Source organism: Corvus hawaiiensis, chromosome 7, assembly GCF_020740725.1.
Source record: "Corvus hawaiiensis isolate bCorHaw1 chromosome 7, bCorHaw1.pri.cur, whole genome shotgun sequence".
Lineage (NCBI taxonomy): Eukaryota > Metazoa > Chordata > Aves > Passeriformes > Corvidae > Corvus > Corvus hawaiiensis.
In genome coordinates, this window is record NC_063219.1 from 32,469,534 (window position 1) to 32,494,638 (window position 25,105).

Here is a 25,105-nt window from a genome sequence, read left to right on the forward strand (position 1 = left end):
TTGACCAACAGGGGAAGAAGCCCCAGGGTGCCTTGCTGGAACATTATCAAAAGGCCTTTAAAGGAGTTAAAATACATTGTCTCAGTGTGGCTTTTTTTTAATCCTCCAGACTAGTATGAAGCCACTTCGCCTCCTCCTTTCTTCACTGTGGGTGACAAATGGAAAATTTTAAAGGCTGCTGAATACTGTGCATTTTCACAGTAGGTCAGGTGTTTAGCACAGGTTTCTGAACTAGCATCGCGTTGGTAAAGTGCACTGGGCTTGATGACTTCACAATTTCCACTTCTATCCTTGTGAAGTAGGAGCCTTCCTTATGTAGCACAGGCTGCAATTTAAGTTTGTGAAAATGATGGTTAGCTCAAGAGCAGAAGGGTGGGTTTGGATCTTACTCACAAAGCACTGTCAGCTGGTGAAGCTCCCAGAGATCTGGCAGACTGAACAAAGCAGTGGATCTGAAAAGGTACCCTGGTGAATTTAGCCCTTTTAGGTTCTGGAAATCAATAACACTGAATTTCTGATTTTTCTTAATTCTGATTGTTATTCCCAAACATTTTTCAAATTTTTTCAGTCAAGGATGGATTAACAAACTATTCTTTTTTTCTATCCACTATTTATTAAACATGATGTACTTCTATTATGTTTTCCTCTATTAATATTCAGATTATCAGCATTTCTAAAGAAGGAAAGAAATCTGTGTTGTATAATAAGTATAGGAGTTCCAATGATTACTTGTGCTAAAACTCATGAAACTTGCAAGTTGAATGAACATTTTTGCATGGAATTCTCATAAGACTGGGATATAGTTCAGTACAACACACAAAAAAAAATAATATGGCTTCAGAAATAACAGCAAGCAGAATTCAATGCTTTAATTTATGAATGTATTTGCACATTAATTTTGTATTTGTGTAGTCAAGGATGCATGTTTTGTTTTTCTTCCACATCTACTTTTCTGTTGGCAATATTCTATTGTTATTTTCATTACTATTATTATTAGGTTTTATTATTTTTTTGGTTTGTATTATCCTAGAACTGCAGAGCCAAATAATAAACAAGGCTTTCTTGTGCAAACTGCTTTGCTAGCATATAAAAAAGAAACAGTATCTATTCTTAACGTGTTATTGGATGCAAAGAAAGGAGCATAGAGAAAGGCTGGGAAAACATAGGACTAAAATGAATAAATCTTGCATAATGGTGGGTATGTCAGGTTACACAGTGCTGTACATTTGTGCTTAGAGTTTAAAAGAAAATAGGTGTAAATAAAACATCATTTTTTGCATCTCAGGTGATGTGATAGGGCAGAATTTTGGACGTTTCACCAGTAGCTGTAGCTGTAAAGGAATTCAGGTATGGTGGGCTAGTCCCGCATGGATCCCTGAAGACAAAGGAAAATGTCAGCCTGGCACCCTTTCCTTCAGCATGGAAGGACCCAATGGGATCTCATGGATGTAGGGTGCTGCAAGGGCGCCCAGCGCATCCTCAGTCAGGAGGTTCAGAGGTAAGGGCAGAAGCAGAAGACAAACATGTACATGACTCTCAGCTGGCAGGGAGGTAACAATATCTTGGATGTTTTTTCTCCCAAATTACCCTAAATTGTCCTCCTGGAAGAGCACAGGACCCAATACATCAGTGGTGTCATTTACCATACCTAGAGTCATCTGTTCAAGTAGGTGATGGTACAATTTGCAGTGCAGCAAATTGTACCATAGTCAAGAATTTCAAATCTCTTTGCTATCTTTTGACAGAGAATCTAATGCAGAAACTGCTGCTTTGGGGTTTTTAGACTTTTATTCTTCATGCAGAAGAGCGAATTTTAAAATGTTCCTTTTTCTCCATGTTCCATAGTACCTGCCATCACCTGTAGCCCTCTTTGGATAATTTTAGATTTTTCTCTGCTTTAACATCCAGCCTAGTATTTGAGCCAAGACCTACTTTCTCTTTGTGGGATTGTCATGCCCCTGACCTTGTGCCCAGCTCTTTTGTGGAAAACAAGCAATAATGAAAGTCACATTCAGAGTCATATCCTGATGGAGGGATCCTCTGCTGAATGTTATCTCATATTTCAGCAGCTTTGCTGGCTCCAGTGCTTGGAAACATTTACATTCCCCTCTGGATGGGATGAATCCTTTCTTTTTTTAAGTATTCTTCTATCTTCTCCTTAAAGATGTGCTTGACCAGATCATTCAGAGTCACTTTCTGAGAATGAGCTTGGCAGACAGTGATGCTCCCATGAGTGGGTACAGTCTGTTAATTCCATTTTGAGGAGGCATCTTTACTTTCCCAAACACAGTAAGATATCAAACATGTGGAACATTTTGAGGAATGCTGTATGATTTACAGCATATTTTCATAAAACTTAAAAAAACCCCAAACTCATTTTAATGTTTTCATGTTAATCAAAATCCATTTATTTTCCCTTCATCCTTCCTACCTACTGATGAAAATGTTACATCTTTCTTTTACCTGACAGTGCTCTGTCAGTGCAGTTAAGGTGAAAGAACACACTGTGGAAAGAAACACCTTATAAAATAAGTGAAAGTAAGAAATCATAAATTTTTGTATTCATGCAGATTCAGAGGAAAACAGAACTGTGCTGTAGGTACAGATGTTAAGGTTACTTGCTAAGTAAGGCAAAAAAATAGGTCTGATTCTCACCCTGAGGTTATTAAGAGATAATATTTATATTGATATTTTAATGTTTATATTGTACAGCTGCATTCCAATGGGAAGTTGAAGAAATACCTAATGTACTTACAGCTGATCTCCAGGGTATCATGATCCATGTTCTGACCACAGAATTACTTTGTTTGCATGGGAGTATCCAATCTTACAGCAAGGCCCTCTGAGGGTTGACATCTTTTTCACCATGCAAGGATTTCCCAGAAACTGGAAAACCAGAGCCCGTGGCAGGAACCAGATACAGTGGTAGGAATGTGGTTCTGCCATCCCTGCTGAGCCCTATGGAAAGGGATCATGTTTAGGTGGCACTGTAGAACTGGAGAGGGAGGATTCATGGCTTTATTTTTGCATGCAGCAGTTTATAGTTTAAATATGGTCTGAGGAGTCTTAAAACACACCTAAACTACATATAAATTCACTTTAGGTCTTGCACATGGCAGTGTGATGTAGAAACTTCAAGGGGTTTAAGATATGCTCTTATGTGGAAGTTCACCTCTAATTTGGACAAAATGTTTCCTATAGCCATTTCTTTATAAATGTGAAAGGGGTGTATGTAATCTACACCTCACAAAGATGTTTACCTTATTCAGCACCTGATTTCCCAGAGAAATTAAAACTTCCTGTAAAAATGAAGTTTTCAAAACATTGCCTTCACGTGCATGAACTGCCTTTAGTTTGTCCATTCTTATGAAATTTTCCACTCAATTTTGTAAAATATTTGCTCATGAAGTCACTTTTAATGAGACAAAATCAGTTGCTATGAGAAAATCAAACTAATACCCAGTAGTTCAATATTGTGTGCTGGTTCAGCATTGATCTGTTTAAATTAGCATACTCAGTTCTCCTTGGAAAGGGGAATTTGGGATGACAGATACATTGTCTCTGGCTGACTTGGCTATGTACCTTCCCTGGTGGGTTGTTCCAGACCAAGGACCTGCCCAGAAGATACTGATCTGTGGGATGGGTTTCTTTTCAGTGGAAATCGGAGCAGGATGCCTATTGCATGCAAAAATCTCTCTCAGTAATGGAGACATGGTGTTCAAGGGCACAGACCTATCCTTAATATCTTGGAAGTGTTTCTGGGTCCATTGATTTAAACATAGCCATGATCCCCTTTCATCTTGAACTGAAATTTGTGAAAATGTTACAGCTCGTGTCTCACTGGGACTACAATGAATCTTGGAGGTTTTAACTGTCTCATGATGTCCTTGATGAAGTTTGATTGCTCACTAGTTTTGGCTGGACCTCATCCAAAAGGACCTAGCAAAGCCAGTGAGCTTGATAATCATACCCCAAAGTGTCAGAGTTGTCATCCTTTATATTTCCATTGCTTCCCAGCAAAATTAAAATGAGGGACATCAGAGTTCTGACCATATCTTCTCTTAGAAGTCTTTCTCAAGAGTACTTTGGGTGCAATCCTTCAAGTACAAAGTATCGTGCTTAAAACTCTTTCGGTTCTTCTCTTAATCTTAGACAAAATTAACCCTAAAAATGTGGCTAATTCTAATATTAGTCCCTCATACTCCTCTAATAGCTGGTTTTGAGTTTGTTACCTGTCATGTGCTAGGTAGGATCACTCAAACTTTTTCAGGAACAAGTGTTTGAAGAGAGAAGAAAATGCATACCTGGACTCGTGGAAAGTACCACAATTAGGGTGGTACAATTTTGGTTTTATTTTCATGCCCTGGTGATGCTCTGTCATAGTATAAAATGCTCAGGAACCAAAGTCCACTGTCATTTATGTTGCAGCCAAATCTTGCACTGCATCTTTGAAGTCTGAGAAACAATATTTTAGAGGAGAATTTCCAGCCAGAGGTATAGTGGGCTCCATTTGGGACTTAAGAAACTCTAAAAAAATCCTTGTTTATTCTTCTCTCAATGAGAATTAGGGTAAATATTTAGCTTTTTACAGTCTAACAATGAAAACCAGTGCAGAAGCTGCTGTCAGCTAATGTTTTTAGCTGTCTGGGAGCCCCACTTGCAGCTGGTCACATGCAACTTCAGACATTTGTTGCTCAGCAACTCAGGCATTGGGCAGCAATGAATGGACTCAGTCACCTGAATTGTGGTAGCTTGGACTGGTACCTATCTGCTGTTTATATGTTTAGATTCATATTTAAGTGCCTACAATTAAATACCCAGGTTTGATTATTCAGCTGTTGGACCATAACTGTAATAAGATTAGTCAATAACTGATATAATATCAGTCAATTTGCTGTATGGTTTTACCAGAGGGGGTATTGCCTTTCTGTCCTATTAATGTTCTTTAAAAAGCAGTGACACAGAACAACCCACCCAATGACAGTATTTGTGAGCCTGTCCAGAAATGGAGGGTTTATAAATCAAAGTATTTCTTCATCAGGAATTTGATCAGCCTCTCAGTTTGATTTCAGAAGTCAGTGGAATATTTCTTTGACCTTAGTGGGATTTGGATCAAGTCCTGAAAGACACCATGCAAAAAAAAAAAAAAAAAAAGGAGAGAAGTTACCTATTATTTTCTAATAGTGCTTCTGAATTTTGTTCTCCCTTCTAGATCCTCTTCTAAGGCTTCACCTGTTCTAACTAAAGCAGCCAGCTCCTGACATTTGGATAATGGCTCAGCTGAAGCTCACACATGCAGCAGGGTGAGTTTACCCTCTGACTTCCAACTTTCCTTTCTGATGTGATGTGTGATATTTGGGTTGCCTCAAAGCACAGCTTTTGAAGCTGAAAGCTTCCCTTATGAGTTCCCTGTGAGATGCAGGGGTGATCCTAGATCAGGTGCACTCTATCCTGCTGGACACTTGGCTCTCTTGTTAATTAGAAAGATGGAAGAGCTCTTTAAAGACTTGTTTTCATTTCCCTTATCTTTGTCTCCTGTATTTTTGTCAATTGGCTTAGTGGGGGAACATCCTTTAGCTTTCATCTGCCCAGGACTGTCTTTAAAAAGAGCAATGTATTCCGATACACAACGACCTTTCCCCCCCCCTTCTGTTCTCTCCAAAGGTGGTCAGATCACATGCTTTATTTACTTTTTGGACATGTTTCCAGTTCAGTCATTATCACCCACCACGGTAACGCCCTGATTACTGTGACAACACTTCATTATGTTACAGCAGCTGTCCCTGCTGCTCAGGGTAAAGGTGGTGATAGCAGGATAGAAACTGTGTGGAGAGTTTCTTCACCAGTTAAGAGCTTTAAGCTGAGAAGGCCTTTAATGAAGGAATCTGAGGTGGTCTGTACCATGATAAGTGAAAAGCGAGTTGGATCTGTGCTCAAACTTCTCCTGTGTACAGCACCCGACACACAGCCCGAGCAATGGATGGCACCCCTACTTATGGCAGAGAGGTTGGAACTGAATGGTCTGTGATGTACCTTCCAACCCATGCCTTTCTCTGATTCTCTGTTGTGGCCTGGTCATGGTGCTCTGAATGGAAATCATCTCTTGTTCACTGTCTGGTCAGTCCTTGATTACCCCTAATGCCTCCCCATAACACCTGTAGTGCCAATTTGCTGAGCTGTTTCAAGTATTAATTCCTCTCTCTGGTTGCTTAGACAGGGAATGATCTTTTAGTGTAAAAGCTTGCCAAGTTCTACCTACAAATAATTTTTAAAGTTAAAGCAAAAAGACTCAGCCATTTTCTTTTTTGCTGAAAGAATCATGAATGATAATCAAATATACAATCTGATGTTTCAAAATTATATGGATATCAGATATTTTCCCTAATACTTTTATATTCCATTTTCCTATTTTGTGAGTGTGTAGGGTGGCATATTGATAATATTTGAAGACCCACTGAATTATTTTGCTGTTTACAGTGGCCATCCACTGAAACTTAGATATTCATGTTTCAAATTATGATGTTGCTAATTCAATTAGATTTTCTTGCTAATCTACCCACAGAGACATTAGATTTTAAAAGGAATGTAGGAGCTCTCAAATATCATCTCACTGTTTTGCATATTTATTTTGTCTGAGTTTTAAGTAAATTAATTATTCAGTGACAACTTTGAAACTAAATCATCTCTGATGTTTTGATCAGTGGCACTGCTGGTCTCTCACAATAATGACCTTTAAATAGAAATCATCAAGGCTTTTTTGCCTACAGTATGACAAAGCACTGACAAAGAATCCTCACACTGTTTCTCCGTGCCATATGCAGATAAAGCTCTATTTTCTTTTATCTTCTGTAGTAATATAAATTGAAGAAGATGTTAAATAGCCAAATCATGCTGCACTTTTACATAATTAAGCAAAATCATGTCATTAAGAAAAATGGGTTGAGTTTACAAAACATTCTTGGGATACAGATGCACGATTTAGACACATAACTTGTATCAAAATTAATGAGGATACCAACAATTCCCCTACATCATTTCGAATATCTCAGCAAAAAGCTGCAACTTGAGACTTTTTAGACATAAATGATTATTGATGTACATTACCCTTCATAGTGAAATTAATGGCCAGACAAAAATGGTAACCAAGTGTATTTCATATGAACTCCCATTTTGCTTTATGCTACACAAGCAAACAATACAATGTAGGGAGAGAAACAGGCTAAAAATAACCCACAGCCATGGGACCATTAATCTTGTTTCCTACCTCTTCAATAACAAAACCTGAGCTTATTTTGACAAGAGGAAACGAAAGCTCTCTAGATTAAATGTTCAACCATGTGGAGTCTCAGGGCTATTATTCATAGGCTATTAAACACATATATGCATTATATTTAAGGGTATGCGTTTGTTAATTTTTAATGGCTTGCTTGTAACTGTGGGTATTTATAAAACAAACCTTTATTCCATGGAAGAAACAGATTCCAAGGTTCATGTTTTTTTAACAAGAGTTCCATCTGTAAATTTCAGATTAAAGACATGTTTTGTCTGTTGCTGTTGCCATGTGTCTTGTGAATATGCTAAAGGACTTGGAAAGAGGGTCAGAGGATAAACTAAGAGGATAAACTCTATCTAAGGAGCTGTTGAGTTTAGGCATAAAAATATTACTGTTTTCTGCCTGCTGGTATAATCAAGTTCCCTTTGAAGCCTGTGCTTGTATTTGTGCTGTGAGTTCTTACTCCCAGTGGAGAAAAGCATCATTCCAGTATGTCCTTTCCAGCCCAAAGTGCCAGATCTTGCTTTCAAAAACACAGAAAAGTGACTAGTAGGCACTAAAGGTGATATTGTCCTTCCATTTTTGAGGTCAAACTGGGGACAATGTGCCCCATCTATTTTGTGTGTGCATATAGCAAGTCTGAGTTCTTGTAGCATTAAGCAAAACTCATATTGCAGAGGTTTTTTGGTTTGTTGGAGTTTTTTCCCCACTACAGACAGTGACTGAGTAAACCATTTGATAAAAAGATCAAAAAAGCATCCTAAGGCTGAAGTGGACAGCCCAGGTATGGAGATCTTGATGTGTCAGAGTCTCCACAATGGGCTGTGCAATGAAGTGGTCACTCATTGTGTGCTTCAGGCTGCTTACCCTCAGATTCCCTGGAGTGGTTTGTGGCAGGGACTCAGGTGTTTGCCCTTAGATTGCAAAAGAAATCCCAAAAATTTAGCACATGTATTATGTTTCTTCATGTCTTTCTATTTAGACAGGAAAAGTTCTGCCAGTTAATGTCAGTAGAAAACTATGGATTTTAGTCAAGTTATAACAGAGACACTCAGGCATGAAGCAGACATGAAACAAGCCTTAATTTTTGATAGGCAGGTTTCTTGTTCCCCTCAGTGACAGCTGAATGAAAACTAGTATTGCACTATTCTTTAAATGTCTTGCTATTAACTCTGTGCAAATGTAACATTTAGGGTGCAAGAAGCACCACAGAGCTGACTTTTCACATACCACTTTATAGAGGGCTATTTCTATTTATCTCACAGGTTGTAAATGATTAAAAAAAAACAACCAAAGAAGATATAAAATATCACTGACATCTAAGCAAAAGAACACAGGGAATATATATATTCCATTTGTTGAAATAAAGGCATTCAAATATCTACCCATAAGCTTCCTTGCAACACACAGTGTGATTTGCTTTAGGCATTTTAGCAGTTATACAAAACATTTCTAGGAAACATTTATACAGAAATGTGCTTCTGTAGGTTTCCCTGTGAGTCCTGTGTGGAGAAGTTAAGGATCATATGGTGGGCTACTTGCTGGAGTCTAGAAAAAGCAATTTATAGTAACTATCAAAATGCTGTTATTATTATTTTGTGTATCTAGATGGACAAATATTTATTATGTCACCTCAAAGGATTAACACAATACCATCACAGATTATTTTCTCTCTAGAAATTCATACACAGGAGCTGGACAGTGCATATTCCCCCAGAGGCTCACATTTGTGACTTTATACAATTAAGATGCCATTGTAGGAAAAAGCAGAAGAGGCCATTTGGAGTTTCTATTTGAAATAAGTACTTTTTTTCTTTTTTTTTTCCTATGCTCAGACAAAAAGGGACAAAGTAATAATTACAATGGGACATCCAAATTCATTCAAAAAGCACTTTTGCCCCCCCCCTTGCCCCACTGTTCATTTTTTTTTGTAGTGATTTTCTTCTTCTTAATGTGAAAAGGAGAACACAGTCCTCTGGGTGCATTTTTTTTTCCCCATGGATATTGATTTTGGCCCAAGTTCTATAGACAATTGTTTATCCATTCAGGATTAAGCATATAAGAAAATATTTGACTAAAAAAAAAAAACCCAAAAGTATGTAAATACCCCTTGGAAGTTTGATTTAAATCAGGAAAGAGACATATTCTGGCAAATGGCATTGCTTTTATTGGCAATTGATAATTATAGTCTTAAGCGTTAATTTATTTGTTCTACTGCTCAGGGATGGCAAAGCATCCCTGGGTTATCAACACTGTCTTCAGCAAAAATCCAAAACACAGACCCAACCCAGACCCCAGCCCAACTCTGTTATAACCAAAGCAAGAACAGAGACAAAAAGTTTAAAAAATATATATAATATGGAAGAGGAAATGCTTTGGTGGGAGCATAAAACTAAATTTCTGAACAGACTTCAAGCTACTCCATGTAATATAATTTCATGTGGCTGTCATTTCTGCTTCTGTTGCTCAGTGAGTGGCGAGGCATTGTGTGACTAGACAAGTTTTATCTTACTGGAGGATTTCTTAAGAAGGCTGTTTTACACATTTTTCTGAAATGTCAGTTATTTTCCAGTTAAATCCAGTTTCCAAGGAGCCTTTTTAGGAAGCTTCCACCAGTCTCTTTCATCCTCTCAGAACTTCAAAGTTAGCTTCAAATCTTACCTTGAATACTCACTCAATACTTCTTTATGTTTTCTATGATGTTTATAGGGAAGTGAACTTGGAAACGCAAAGCCTGTAGTTAGAAGGACATGAGGGCTGAGGTAAAAAGCACCATCAAAGGAGGCACCTGGTGGGACAGAACCTTACCATATGCACTCTGATTCTCTAGCAGGCCACATTAAAAAAGGATTTAAGTAGGTATCCTGGTGTGGCTAAACCCCAGAAAAAAAAAATTGTATAATATTTGCTTTTATGTGTTCCTTTTATCACCTTCCTCAGTTTGTGCCACAACATTAGTGTTTTCTTAATGCTGTTTTACAGCGTGAGTTAGACTTTATTTTCTTTTCCTTATAGTACCTAGCTTGACAGAAGCCTGTAAGTTGTGGTTGCAGCATGCCTCCTGAGTAAACTACATTTGCAGTCTCTGGCTAATTTGTAACTGCTAGGAGAAATGTGTCTGTATTTTAACTTTGTCCTGGCTATTAACAGCCTTTTTGCAACAGTTTTGGGTTCTTCCCAGCGATGGAAAATCCTATTATTTTCCAATTTATTTATTTCCAGATCCACAGGAGGGTCTGGATCCAGAAAACTCTGGTTAAGGTGTTGAACTGCAGGATGAAAATGTTGATAAAGGGCTGCATTTCTTTAGACTGTGTCCCACATGATCCTTTTAGGGGCACTGGGACTTGAAAAACTTGAAGGAGGAATCAAGGTATGAGGAGTAATAATCATCAAGAACTTAATTTCTTTTGGTTTTATTCTGGTTTGTTAGGGGTTTTGGAATCCATCAGGCTGGAAATCACTATAAATATTCCTGTTTCTGCTCTCATAAATTGTATTTCTCCATAGCCTACTGGAATAAGTAGATGCCACTGAGGATAATCAAGCATAGCATCTTCTCCTCATATTTTAATATAAACTAGCTTATCAACTGATAAGAAAAAAGGTGCATGTCGTATAATCAAGAAAAATGAGATAAATATTAGCACTTAAAGGTGAGAATGTCCTTCGTGAAGAGAAGAAAACTTCTGTGTATATAAAATAAAATTAGCTCAACAAGTAATTTTCTATAGTCCTTTTGTAATTACCTTTGATATTGCGCAAGAATTCTTTGTATCAGAATCTAACTTTTATCTACCACTCTGTCCTTGGATTAAAACACTCTTTATGACATCCCATTTGTTGCCATGGAAATGAACATAATGACAGATTCAACACTGTGGATCCTCTGGAAGAAACAGTATAGGGGAAAGAGTTGGGAGGAAAAAAAGGCAAATATTGAATTTGGAAAGGTTTCCTTTAGAATTAGCAAATGTGAGCGAAATGGATATTGGCTGAAAGAAGAATGGCTTAGAATCTAATTTGTGCACAAGGTTTTGAGTCTCTAAGGTTTTGTTTTGTTTTGCTTTTTTGTTTTACATTTTTCTTTTTGTGATGAGCAACTGTTCATGCCATGGAGTCCATTGAAGCCAGTCCTTCATGCTTGTGCAAAAACTACTTCAGAAACAACGTTGACTTGCTGCTCTGGAGGTGGTTGGTGCCTGGAAGCCTAAGAAACTTTTAATTTTCCTTCTCAGCTGAGGGAAAATTTGGATCTGTATATTTTTCCCCATTTCTCCAGGAGAATACATGATGCAGCTGTAATTGTGTCCTCAGGATGCTTTAGGGGCATGTCATTTGCCATTGGGAGAGGAGATAGGCTTTCCTGTAGCTTTAAAAGCTGTCATTTTTCAATCAATTAAGGATATTTCCCTTCACTAGTAAATGTGTAGTGAGTAACTAATGAGAAACAGATAGGTCAGTGTGTTTTCTCTGACTGTGCTCTCCAGGAATGCTAATAACTGGAGATGGCCATGGCTCACTTTTCAGGAATGAAGTGGGTTTGTCTTTCTGATGTCCATTACATGCCCCCAGGGAACAGTATTATGATCAAGACCTGTGAGCTGCAAAGAGTGGAGGTGTACCTCTTGCTACCTTGCTAACATAAGCATATTTTAGCCAAAGCAAAACACATTTAGCATATTTAGCAAAAGTTTAGTTCCGTTCAGCACCGTCTGATGGAAGTGCCGCAGACAGTAGTCTCATGGAGGCAAGGGTCCAGCCTCTCTCATTGTTTTGCCTATTTAACCAAAGCTACCCTCAAGAGCTTATTGCTGTATGTTCAGCTACCAGTGATAGAATTCTCCACAGGCATTGCTTTAACTTACCCTATGAACCTTGAGGATAGAGGTCTGACAGTCTCCATAATCTGTTTCAACGCTCAGCTCCTCTTAGTCACAACCTCCACGCTGCACATTCTAACACAGAATATTCATTTTTCCTTTGTAGTAATTTTTTTTGTTAGTTTTTGTATTCAAGGAATGATGTCCAAACCACATTCAACTGTCTTGTCACTAGACTAACCAGTAACATCTCTTTCAGTCTTCCCTCATAGGTAATATTTTCAAGTCATAGAATGATTTTTATTGGTACTCCCTCAAAGTTGTGCATGTATTAGATGTTGCAGTATCCCACATGGATCACAGTACTTTAGCTAAGATTTTACCAAAGCTGAAATAAATAAAAAGTCCTTTCACTTGCCTTATAGGCTTTGTTTCCAGTAGAAAATATCTACATTTCATCAAGACTGATTTCTTTTTCAGTACTATTGCACTGCTGATTAATTTTCAGCTTGTGACACAATATCCTGTCCTAGATCTTTTTTTGCTATTTTGATAGCTGTTCTAGGATCTGTTCTGATCCACATTTGATTAACCTTTTTATGGTTCTGCACGGGACAATATTGTCACCTGCTCCAGTGTAGTGCAATCCTTCTGGGAAGGGCCACACTTGGGTGTGCATAGCACAGCACTACCTGAGCAACAGGGAGCATCACTTAATCTGAAACCTGTTGTGTGGAGCCCTTAGGAATGAGAGGAAAAGAGTTGCTGCCAGCAGGTGATTTGTCATCCATTATTACATCTTGAACATCACAGTAGCTAAAGTTTAGTCTCGTGGTCATCAAGCCCATGTGGGGATTGAGTCCCACCCTCTCAAAGTAATGATTAAATCTGAAATAACATGCACTCCCTCTTTGTAAAGGTGTCATCTGTGAGACGTATAGCCCATGAGATTTTACACTCTGCAGTTTTATATCTACAAAAGTGTGCTTTGATCAGGTTGGTGATCTGCCTTTTAATGGATTAGGCGGGCAAATTAATTATTGATGCTTTTTATTTAATGTTTTATGACAAAGCAGTAAGAAAAAAGCTTTGCATGTGGATAGTAAAAACATTTTAATCTGTTTTTTGGCCAGTTTTATCACATGGAATAAATTATCTTGAAGACTCAGTATCTTAGTAAACTAGAGATATCAATTATATTTGACAACACTAGCAATCATCGTGTTTCAAAAAAGTCTTTGTTATGGATATATTTTCAGCACCATAGGTAATATTTTTAATACTGCAACCTATGGACAGTTTTGATGTGTGTCTCTTTTTTATTAACACTATGCAATTCTGAGAGAGAACTCATAAGCACATCTATCTGCTGTTGGCCATGCATGAGTAATTTTGCATTTCTGGTGAAATATTGTGTGAAAATCAGACATTTAGTAAGAAAAACGTCAGCAGACATACACAATCAAAGGCCAAGTAAAAAGCTTTGAGTTAGCTTCAGTGTTGCTGGAAACAAATTCCTCCCTTTTTTCATGAAGTAAATTTCTTGAGAAAATGGGAATTGAGAGTTCAACATGCTCACTTATGGCATTTGAATAGTCACAAGTGAGCATGAGGAAAACAGAGCGAGGTGAGGTGAGGAAAACAGTTTCCTTGCATTAAGTGTCCTGCACTGATCACCTTACATGTGATGAAATCAAACTCATCCCACAATTGATGTGGAACAGGACCTGTTCTCCAAATATTCTGGTTTTCTTATTTTGTTACCCATACTGATGAATCCAAGCTATTTTCATGGCTCTTTTTATTTACCAGAGGAATTCTTACACTGCTACTAAAAGTTCTTGTCATGGCATTTTCACTTCATGTGCTTAATCAACTACAATGTGTGGTCTCCTCTTAAGGAAGAAAGAAATGAATGGTTCCAACATTTGTGAATTGAAACACAGTATGGAGTGTTTTCAAGATTAGCTTTTGTAAGGATGAAAAAATGGTGGTGTGACATAAAAAAGAATTACTAGATATTCAAATATCAGCTGATTGAGAGCTTATGTCCTATTGTGAGATCAGGAGAAGCTCTTGTAGAGAGTGGGGAAGGGGAAGTTTTGCTTCTCCTTATCCACCTGAGCATGTGTGTGAGCACTTACCTTGGGGTACAGGCTGCTTTTTCTTGTGTTGGAAGTTGTTTCTAGAGGCTGAACTTGAAATTGGACCAGTGAAATCATAGACGATTAGTGCATTTCAGTGAAAAGAAAGAATGTTTGGCTTCTGCTGCTGAAGTGGATGTCTATACTGGCACTGTCTGCTTTGCTGTGTCTTCTAGTAACAAACACTGTCTACCTTAATGTCATTGAGTAACCCTTCAAAACTACTCCCATCAATGGCTAGGAGGTAACTTAATGTTATTTCACCTTTTAAATCATTCTTGTGCTTTTCTATTTAATTGAAGATTTACAATTACTGAATAAAGCCCATGAAAATGTCTTTACTTGTATGAGAATTTGAATCAACACATTTGTGTGGCTTTTAAAGAAAAGAGAGCAACAAATAAGAGTTCTTCATCTGACTTTTAGAAAGCAGAGGCCCTCTAATTGCTGCAGTCCTTTGACTAATTACCTCTTATAGCTATAGCTAAGCCTCAATTGATTCTGTAATAATTGGGTGTTACCAGGAAGGACAAATATCAGAAAGAGCATCTTTGGTAGGAAAAGATTTCCAAGTTAGGTACACTGTAATTATTCAAGGACAGACAGCTTTGAAAAACAAGCATATAAGAAGGTCAGGCTGAGCAATTATTTTGGTTTAAAATAACCCTTCTCTGGAATGTTATTACTTGTCATACACAGCACAAAGCTCTGATCAGTGTCAGGAAATGGGCAACGAGCTTCTGCTTCTGACTCCTGGGGTGAACCAAAGCACATGTGAAGTTGTTAAAAAGAGACAGCTCTCTGACAGTAAATGGGAAGCTCTGAAGATTTCTGCATCAATCAGTAATTTGCAAATGTGAATTAATAAGCATGTCTTACAGAGTTCAGTATGCTAGATTTCAAGTATTTTTTTAAAAGTCTGGCTGTAAAATTTTTTTAAAAGTCTTGATCTGTAAAACAGGGTAGCTGATGCAGGGTCGTGAGATTGCAGCTACTAAAAGTTTTCCTAAATAATTTGAGTCTTCAATGGTCTAAGATCATGGTAGAGCTAGAGTTCAGGACTGAGAGTTACAGAGGAGATGCTGGCCTACAGCTGAGTACATCTCATCTTCCTGAAGGATAATTGTACCAAAAACTTCTATGTATATTTCCATTTTCTTAAGATGCAAGGCAAAAATTTATGGCTGAATCCTTGAAATTCCTTGATTTGAAAATTTTACCTCTGTTTCTTGCCAGAAGTGGTAAAGAAAGCACATATGTGTGTACATTTTGACCAAAACCTAATATGTTACAAATTAGAAAGCACAGACAGCTTTTTCAGTAATTTTTTTGTTTGTTTTTCAGTGCTAGAGTGGCAGCTAGGGATGTTTCAGAAGTAAGATACTGGTTTTTCTTCTCTCTCTGATTGTCAATGGGACAATTATTCTAATGAAGTGGGTAAATATTATAGTACAAGCAAATGGAAATGCATTGAATCAAAGCTCCATATGAAATTTGCTCCTAGAGGCACCCAACACAGAAACTGGACAGTTCATTAATATTTCTGGAGAGAGGTTCTGATCATCTGGGGAATTGAGGACTATTGTAGCTGATATTTTTGGTAGCTCCATCAGCTTCCTTGTAGTTTGACATTGGAAGGCAGCACCACATATCTGTTTACACAGAGGCAGAACATTGCAAAGTATACTGGGGCTTTACTGAATATATCTGAATAAAATCTGCAAACCATGTCCCAGAGTGCTCTGGGGTCAGACTAAAACATAGCAAAACCTGGGCTACGTTCTCCAGTGGCACAGATTCCCACATTTGCAAAAACATTTCTCTAGTCAGGGCTCTTGGAGGGGTTATCTCCAGAATACAGTAGGACCTGTTTCAAAACATGACTGACATCTCTAATTGACTGTTGACTGCTTTCTCCTAAAGCAGAACCACACTGAAACCAAGTGTAAGACCTCAGGATAATGAAGGAGGTAAGAAAAAACAAAGACAACTTACTTATATCCAATGTTTGGGTTGATTTTCTCTATAGTACCTGGAAAAAGCAGTATGATGGGTGGACTGTTGTAGCAGCCAGAAAGAAATGTCAAGGGTGTTCCATCCATGAAGATTTACATTGGAGTTCAATATGTATGTACTACTCTGTAACTATGGATACATAATTAGAAGAGAAATAATAGTATTTGTTTAGAATTCCTGTATATCTATAAAGAAGAATGCTCTATATGTTAGCATTCATTTATGAGTGAGTGAATGGAGTTCGAGTGTGCTTCTTGATAATTTATCAGAAGTGAATATTGCAAAAGGATTCTTTAAAAAAATCCTCTAAATCACTGTGTAACAGCAGCCCTGCACTAAACAAACTGCTGCTACCGGAAGAGACACTTACTGTAATTTTAAGTCCTTCTCTACTCCAAGCAAAAAATCAGACTTGTTATAGGCACAAATATGCCAGTAGAGCAGGGAGCATGCTCTGAAGACATCCTGTAAAGCAGAAGAGGGAGGATTCTCTGTACAACTAGGGATGGAAAAGGAGAGGGAGCAATGGGGGATTCATACACTTGCAAAGCAGAAATGGGTCATGTTGGGTGGAAAAAAATTAACCTCAGGGCAACAGAAGGAGTGACCAGATAAAATGCAATATACTGAAAAGGAGGGATGAGCTCCATGGGTGGGGGAGGGAGGGTGCTCTGTGTGGTGAGCACTGAAGCTGACAGATGAAGGGCACAGTATAGCCAAACAAGGGGACAAACTTGCAAGTGATTAAATAGACAATTCAAAAGACATTAAGTTCCTGTGGAAGACAGATGGAGTTGACATTAGGAGAAGAAAGCTGAAAACAGAAATGGGAGGAGCAACTGAATTTTGGGTTTCTCTCTAGAGATTAATTTTATGTCGTTTTTTGGTTTTGTTTTTTTTTTTTTTAACAGCGTTGGCAAAGCAGATGACAGACTCATAGAGGAGTGATGGCTTTTATTTTATTCACTTCCAGGAGATCTTGTCTGCATGCAGATCTGATCTCCACCCTCCTATCAATCACAAGTGTCTGGTATGCCAGATGATTAGGCCGATTAATTTGTGTTAACATTAATATGTGTGACAACTTGTGCTGAATATCACTAATAACTGTTTGGTGCAGAATTACCTGGGTTTACTGTGTAAAAAGATCTGGGTGATTTTAATAGATTATTATATCATATTATACATGATGGCTACATGTACATGATGAGCATTTGAAAGAGGCCTCTGCTGCACAACTCAGATGCGAGTCCACAGTTTGATACTCCCCTCTAATTTGGATGTATTCAGTTTTGCCTTGGCTCATTATGAATGGAAAGACCAGCTGCAAAATTCAGATGCTGTTCTAAATTTTGAATCTGAGACTTGCCAGAGGTCAGGGACTTACAGAGATAAAAGTGAGGTTTAAAGCTTTCTCTAATAGGAAGATAATATATCTTTTAGAAGGAATGACTCCCTATTTCCTCTCATCGGTGATTTACCAGGTACATCACACAGTGAAGGTTTTTACAAAAACTCTGCTTGTATGATCCTCAGTGACAGTTCTGTGTATTGCCTGGATCAGATTCTGATCTGTTACTGTCCTAACTATAAATCTATAATATTTCTATTAGGTGTGAGAATGGAGAAACATAAGGGAATAGTATGTATGGCATACATGAGAGCACATGTCACTTGTAATTGTAACATACAGCATTTGTCATTACGCTTTACAAATCCTAAGGGCTAGATTTGGAAAACAGTTCTGTGCCTAAGGCAGGATTTAGGCAGATTTAAGATATTATATTCTGAAACTTTAAGCTGAAATAGCTGGTTCATCTCTTTGCTCTTTCCTGAAACAGGTTGCCTGTGGTTTTGACTTGATTTTTTTGTAGGTGCCAGAGCAGATGATGCTGTGTTTAATTCCCTTAGGGATCTCAGTTGGTGTATCCCAAACTGCTTTACAGCTAGGCAGAATTAATACTCATCAGGAAATGCGGAGGTTTAGTATTTGCCTTTTTATTACTGTAGTCCAGGTCTTTCCATTTCAAACCTAAATGTCAAGCGACATTGTTGGGATCCCGTGGGAGCAAGACTGGCAAAGCAGGAAACCTACACAGCACCACAGAGATTAACAAATTCATCTCACTGGTCTGAGCTGATGTGCTGATTCATAGCACCGAAACTTTGCCTTGTGCTTCTGTACTTCTGGGAAGGAGAGGTATGGAGAATGGTACCTGAAGAGGTTTGCCAGGAGGGGATGGAGAGCGGCTCTGTGCCATGGGACACGGCTGTCAAGCACTGCTGAGTGGTTATTGCTGTGATCCGTGGAGCACTGAGGTGCAATTAAGCCTGGGTTAAATTAGCTCAGTGGAGAAAAGGAACTTTGTTGCATTGAAGAATTTTCTTTGATGCCTGTGTATAAATTACACAGCTTACCTGTAATTTTACTTATTTTAGAACTAGGCCTAAGACTGAATAGCTTTTTTTATGTAGAGGAAGGTGACAAGACTGTTGCGCCAATTAGTGTAGCACTAAATTGCTCAATAACTTGGAGCTCAAGACAGCTGTAAATCTCAGAGCATCTGTCATGCCTGTTCAGTGAGAAGTTCAGCATCTGAAATGCTTGTCTAGAGACATGGCTGAGGAGATAAAACCTTGTAGGCATTGAGTGTAATCTGAAAAGAGGCCTTGGATGAAGTCTTATGGAAGGGTTGATCCATTTATGTTAAATCAAGTGAGGTGAGATGCAATTAGCAAATACTTGGTATCTGAAACACTATCCACTTTCCTTAGTTCATCTCCCAACAAACAGAATCCACTGGGAATAGGAACAGCAACGGTTGCTGTTAGGTTCAATAAAGACTTCAGGAATAAATTTCAACTGCTCATCCAGCAGGATTTTTTGTCTTCGCCTCAGTAGCAACCAGCTCAGCTGGGGAGGCAGCATCTAAATAGCTGCTCACTGACTTGTTTGTGATGTCAGTAATATGAGCAGAAATCACAGAATGTTGTCATCTTAGTTGCATAAATCCAGGTGAGACTTCTCTAAATCTTCAGAGAGGGTGGAGGCAAAGTCTTCCTGGATTTCGTTTATACTGATGAGATGAACTATGCACGAGGATTGCCTGTAGTCCTTATTTCCTCTAAAAAGAAGGGGGATAAGTAGTTCATGGGCAGATGTGTAGTGCAGGATTGCCTATATTTTAATCCTATAGGATAGAAAAGAGGTTGAATAACAGGATCATACCCATTCCTATGGATATCACTACTAACTCTACCTTCAATTATGCAGCAGGTGTGCACTGGGGAATAGTCTGTTTCCAGTGCTTCTCTGTTATTAATTGCCTACTGTGAGAGTGTTTTTGCCTATTGCATTTGTATAATGTGTACTTATCTTCAGCCAGCATGGGTCAGTGTGGCATCAATTAAAGCTCAAATTGAAGTAAGAAGTTTTATGAGAGATGTATGGGTTTTTTTCTCAAAATAAGCACTTAACTGGGTGAATATGCACAGTGTTACCTATTGTGCTTCATTTAGAGTTTCCTGAATCCTGATCAAGGTGACTAATGGCCCTGTAGTCTTCACAGGAAAGTAATTGTTTGCATGGCAGGTTGAAAAGAAGTTAACATTAGACAATTTCAAAGATAAAATCAAAATCAAGTTATGGCTTGTGTCGCCAAACCTTTCTCTGAGACTAGAGAAGTCTAATACTGGAATATTATTTATTTTATACGTGTGATTTTAACCTACCACAGTCTGTCTTGCACGAGTGACAGGAGGCTATCTATGGTTCACATAAAGTTCTAATTTAAACCCATAAATGTGTGATGAAAAGAGAGAAGTCAGAAGAAGGGGTGGCTTTCTGCTTTACCTCTTTTCTAATACCTGCCTTATATATTTGAACATGTTGTCGGAGGGCTTGGTTTCTAAAAAGGAGGCAGACATGCACAGCTGGGAATATCTTGTTTTTCTTTGGAGTTTGCTGCTGGTATTTGAATAATTTTAGTTGTTACGAAGGGTTCACATCAGATGGATTAATGCAATTACAATCACAAAGAGGATCTTGGAGCAGTGTCTTGTCTTAATGGTTGGGGTAACTGACGGCCTTATTCCCAGCTAAGGAAATCCAGGCTAAAAGAAGTTGCATTGTCACTGAGCTCATCTTCAAGCTCCAAAGCAGGATGAGCTATACCTGCCTCATTTGTGACAAAACTTAAATCTCCAGTCACGGCAACTGCCTATAGAATTCGTAGAATTCTTGCCAGGGTTTCACAGTGAGGCAAGATGCAGGCTAGACATTCTCTCTCTCACTTCAGCTCAGAACAGTTTCTGCTTCTCTTTATCACAAGCAGATTACTCCCACATTGTAGGAAACTTTTATATACTTGAGTAGAGCTGCTGTGGACATCTTGTCTCCTCTAGCCAAAATAAATGGCTTTCTAGCCCTTTTTTCTTATATTTGCTAACATTTCCCGAGGTGCTGGTTTTTCTCACTCACCTTCTCTGGAATCCATGCAGCCAGTCCAGCTCAGTCTCCCTTGAACTGCAGAGTAGTGCCTTGTGCCAGATAAGTAAGTGCCTTGTGCCAGTAATTTCTCAAGGCTGTCCTGCTGGGCAGCAGCACCTTGCTGCACTTCACACAACTCTCATGTGACCCTTGTTCATACACCTCAGGATAGTTTTTGCCTTTCTCTCAGCTGATATTTTCTAGCTCCTGCCCTCTTGACCTGCTCCTTCACCTCCAGTCCCTCACCCGGACTTTGCACAGCTGATTATTTTTCTCTGTAAAATGCTGCACTTGCCTTTATGAAATTGCACCTTATTTGTATTTTTTTTTCTTCCTGACTGTTTCTCCAATTAGTGAGGCTTGCTTTGAATTCCAGAACTGTCCTCCCAGTTGAGGATGTCTGTGAATGCAAAACCTTGCTTGCCACTCAATCATCAAGGTCACTAATGAAAAATATTGAATAGTTCTACATTTGGAAATAACCCAGGGAATACTGTTTACTACAGCTTCCACTTTGACACTGATAAAGTGATTCCCTGACTACACTTTTCCAGCCAGTTAGATACCAGCCTGATAGTCACTGATTCCCCAGCTCATTTGTGAAACACTGGCGCTAGGAAAACAACTGCTGCCTGTTAAATTTGGTTAGCATATTTCTGGCTCTCTGATAAACAGTGAAGAGAGCAGACGTCCATCCAGGATAAAACTTTGAATGCAAATTTGTGCTCCTAGAAACCAAATTTTTCTTATTGCTAAAATAGAAAGTAGTCTCAAACCCTGCCTGTGTAGTGAAATCAGCACAATCTCTCTTGCCACAGCTGTCAGCAAGATTGGGAATCTGTTCCCTTCCAGTGAACCTGGACTAGATCTTGGCCAACCTGCCTCTGTTGTCCTGAACTTTGGGGTGGTTTGAATTGTCCATCTATTGTTTCAGCAGATGCACAATTTTGGTGTCCTCTGATCAGACCTCCAAGTATAAATGCCACATTATCATTTATCTTGAGGAACCATTTTCATGTGCAATGTAGGCACTCCTCAGCAGTAATCAGTAGTTTCTAGATTTTCATAGAATTGTAGAAGCATTTAATTGGAAATGACCACTGAGCCCAGACTTTAATTATTATTTTTTATATGGATCCAGGTGGCAATTAGAGTTAAATCAAATGTCCATGTGCTGTTGTCCAAGAAACATTCTCAATAATTGGTGGTCTTGGAAAGAGTGGGAGTTTAGAGAAATTTTGGTTCAAATGTTATTTCAAACAGCTACAAAATGCAATTAACACTTGAGGGCAATGTGCATATTTTCAGAAAAACAGAATCTTATCAAGAGTAGAGTGACAAGTATAATTAGGAGATTAAAAAAATCAGGTAAGAAAATCTAATTAAGACAAACAGTCTTAAAAGGTAAATGAGTTAAACAGCTTTAATAGATTTCCTTGTGTCTTCCTCTTGTACCTTCTCCAGGAGACCCTGAAGTTTCAGTGTAGCCTATAAACTCAGAGTACTTATTCTTACATCTGCTGTAAGTAAATATTTTTTCCATGGGATACCTAAGAAAGCAGAATGAAAATCATAGGTGTGAAACTCTCACTGATGTCCAAGGAATCAGATTCATCCTTAATCACATTGACAAAATTGAATCTGCGTCAGCAGTCATTAGCAACTGGGGAAAAGGTGACTGGATTATTCTTTTCAAAAGATGAATACTGCAGATGAAAGAAATTTATGGTGCCATTGCACAGTCAATGATATAAGGATCCAATCATCAAGTGTGATTGGATCCTTATATCCATTGAGGAATTTACAGAAAACAGCCACACTAGTTCTGCAGATTCACAGAAACCTGCAATGGGAAACCTAAAATAAAATGCTGTCTAGTCTGGATACTTAGAGAAAAAATACATTCTTTACATTCAAAAACTGGTGGAAAGTAAGCTACCTAATTTTGTAAAACTAAGAAATCTACTACATTTTTATTTCTTCTGATTGGTTTAGATGACAAATGACAGAATTTATAGTGTATAGAAGTTCCTTGTAAAGGCAAACAAAGAAAAAAATTATGTTCTGTAATCATTTTCCTTATAGAGCTTGCAACATCTGTAAAGAGACTTAATTCACTTCTATTTACATTGCTAATGTTTGAATGCAGGTTAACGTGCTACTCTAATGATCAGGACCATGAAAAAAAGAGATTACTGAGGACAGCTGAAGAAGTTTTTCTCCATTCCTAATTTTAGCTACAAAGGCTGATTCCTACACTCCAGTTTCCTTTACTCTGCATCATTTATATTAGTAAAAGTCCTGTGGAACTTGTTGCAGTGAGCTGTTGTAACCCTCATTCAAGCAGTGATTCGTTGGGTTTTTTAATCTTTCCTGAAGAAGAGGGTCCCATGGGACTCCTCAGCGTGAAGCCCCTTGGTTAGTGGTGTATATTATAAGAAAATGAGGAGTTATGTTATTGTGCAATGAGGGGACAGCCCTGTGGAAAGGAAAGACCTTGGGTTTCAGGTCATAATGATCTTCAAGTGGTGAAAGTCAGAAAGAAACTTTAATTAAAGCTCTTTCCAGTCACACAAGGCACCCTGTGAAAATTTCTGTGAAACTATTGGTATTGATAAGGACTTAACACAGTAGAGAGACTGAGAGGCTGCTTTTAAGTAGGTCCTTGAATGTGTCTTCAAACTCTTCTAAGCCACTTGTAAATCTTGTTGGGCAAATTCAAATTATTCAGTGGGATTGAAAGGGATGCTTTCCAAAGTACAAACCTCAAAATGTCAAGGAACTGAAGCATTTTGGAACACTTTGTCTTGAGATATATTCAATTGACTACAAATACTAGCACAATAAAAAATAGTTTTTGGAGTTCCCAGCACATTTCCATGGAAGAAAGTACTTGATTTATTGTAAATTAGAGTCCAAAAATATACCTGCTAGAGCAGAGAACACAGCACAGATGCCCTAAATAATAGTATCAGACATTGACACAGCATGACCTGTGCTTTCTGCCAGCTCTGTTGAATAGCAAAAACTTTCTAGGTATAGAAGGGTAATCCTCTGCTTATATTACCTACTGTGACATACCTCTATATGCTGAATCTTTTGATTTTTAAATCATGCCTTTATCACGCATGATATCCCACCACCATTTGTTACCTACTGAAGCATACATTGTCTACAGATTTTATTTCACAGGTTTTACTAAAATAGTCAATAAAAGTTTATTGCAGTTTTACTCTGCTACATTTAGTCTTTCAAAAAAATAAAAAAGGAACATAAAAAGCCCCAAACAAACTCAATGGTCTACGAAATTTTAAAAAAATACTCTTGGATTATTCCTTACTATAATTTTTCTATCTAAAATTTCTCTGAAAAGAAGGTATTATTCAATAACACCTGACCAGTGTTGTTAAAACTTCCTTGAGCAAGAGCCTGTGCAGGCAGTGTTTAACTTCTGCCTACTCAAGATCCTTTAGGTCACCAGACTATCAGGCTCCCAGTTACACTCTACTCACAGAGCAGTTTATGAAAGCATCACCAGACATTTTCAATGTGCAGCTAATTAATTCAGAAATGTTTTCTTAGTGTTTCCATAAGTTTCTGTTGAAGCCTGTCAGAAGAACACTCAGCACAGTTTAGTTGTGTACAGGGCTGGCAGTGTCCTGTAGGTTGATGCAGGGAGCTGCTGTGAGGGCTGAGGTCAAGTCATGCAGAACTTGAAATCTGATTTTTCTGAAGGGCTTTCTCCAATCCAGCTAATGCAAGGACAGCCTAAAAAAATTTACCTTATGGTATGGATAAGAGGGGAACTGTGGAGAGGGAAGTTGAATGTCCTTAAATTGGTTGACAGGAGGCTCTTAAGGTATAATGGTCTTTTGGATTGCAATTGCAACAATTTTTTTTTTTTTTAAACATCATCTTAAAGCTGAAGTAATGTTTGCAACAGGCTTTCACATCTTTAACTCTGAAAATATGCACACAAAGTAATACCAAATCACATAATAGCACTGGCTATTGTCAATATTCAGGCTTTGGGCTTTTGCTAAGCATTGAAAGTCATTGACTGAATGAGTACTTGAGCAGACAGTTTGTCTACCCCTGTCAGCAAAGGAGGACATGCAGCAGCTATTTAATTAAAAGTTTCCCACACAGCTAAACCTCCTCAGACCTCCTCCAGTCAAAAGAGAAAATCTATCTCTGATGAAAACCTGCACTATATTTGTTCAGTTTAAGAGTTGTTTTTAGATGTGCAGTGTGAGTTGGTTTGGAAGAGGATTGCAGTGACAGAGGCAGCACACTCTGTGCTGGTTGGATTCCTCACACTCTGAAGCCAGAAAAGCAAATTGACCTTGCTGAAATGAAC

At 38.2% G+C, this 25,105-nt stretch overlaps 1 long non-coding RNA gene across 3 annotated transcripts in view; it reads left to right on the forward strand.

Moving 5' to 3' along the window:
* The window catches only part of LOC125329017, a 258,870-nt gene that overhangs the window by 124,815 nt on the left and 108,950 nt on the right, over window positions 1–25,105 (forward strand). For all 3 annotated transcript variants that reach the window (XR_007205011.1, XR_007205013.1, XR_007205012.1), the window contains exon 2: window positions 5,213–5,303. This is a non-coding gene — a long non-coding RNA (uncharacterized LOC125329017). The remainder of the gene's footprint in view (window positions 1–5,212; window positions 5,304–25,105) is intronic.